The sequence below is a fragment of the Aotus nancymaae genome, unplaced genomic scaffold, assembly GCF_030222135.1.
Source record: "Aotus nancymaae isolate 86718 unplaced genomic scaffold, 86718_ANA_hifiasm-v0.15.2.pri h1tg000108l, whole genome shotgun sequence".
In the NCBI taxonomy this organism is placed as follows: Eukaryota; Metazoa; Chordata; class Mammalia; order Primates; family Aotidae; genus Aotus; species Aotus nancymaae.
In genome coordinates, this window is record NW_026988523.1 from 24,831,773 (window position 1) to 24,832,654 (window position 882).

At 37.6% G+C, this 882-nt stretch overlaps 1 pseudogene; it reads right to left on the minus strand.

Annotated features, from left to right (window-relative positions):
* Positions 1-205: 205 nt before the first annotated feature.
* LOC135272417 (small nucleolar RNA U3) lies at positions 206-301 on the minus strand (annotated as a pseudogene).
* Between the last annotated feature and the right edge of the window lie 581 nt (positions 302-882).

An 882-nucleotide genomic window follows, 5' to 3' on the forward strand; every position in this document is an offset into this window, starting at 1 on the left:
ACTTCAGTTCACCAGGCATTAGATTCTCATAAGGAGCACATAACCTAGATCCTTTGCATATACAGTTCACAGTAGGCTTTGAGTTCCTACGAGACTCTAATGCCGCTGCTGATCCGACAGCAAGAGAAGCTCAGGTGGTTATGCTCGCTTGCCTGCCATTCACCTCATGCTAAGCAGCCTGGTTCCTGACCGGCTGTGGACAGGTACCGGTCTGCTGCCCTGCGGTTGGGGACTTCTGCACACATTCAGAGAAACTTGTCTAGTGATGAACTGTAGAAATGATTCCTGAAAGTGTTGTCTTTACTTAATAATTTTTGTTGAATAAATCAAAATATCTTATATTTGTGGTTGAACAGTCAGTGAATAATAAGGACTTGGCATTTTCACTGCTAAGTATTTCATGCTGTTAGGATACAAAAAAGAATAAGATATGGCCCTTGTTTCCAGTTGAGAGCAAAACCATGTAGATAAGAAGTTTTGACGAGGAATAGCTTTTTAAAAATACTAACCAGTATAAATAATAGATGAATTTTATATTTATTTTCTTCTGTTTTATTCACATTCATCATTATATTAGTTGTCATTGTTGTTTATGTTCATATCATGGATTAGTTCTTGTATCAGATGTAGTCTTTGATTTTAAAAGATTCTAGTTGGGCCTTACTAGTTGTAATCCTAGACTGTATGCAAAAGTGAAAAATAGTATGTCCTATATACAAATAAGTGAAAAAATACTTTTCCTGGAGAGTCTAAAGTTAGAGTTCATAAATGAGGATGCTTGGGGAAAGGCTTAAGCCAGCTCATTATTAGATGAGCTCGTTCTCAGCTCGTAGGGAGAAGAGAAATACCTCTAACCTTGGTAGCCTAGAAGTAAGGCAGGCT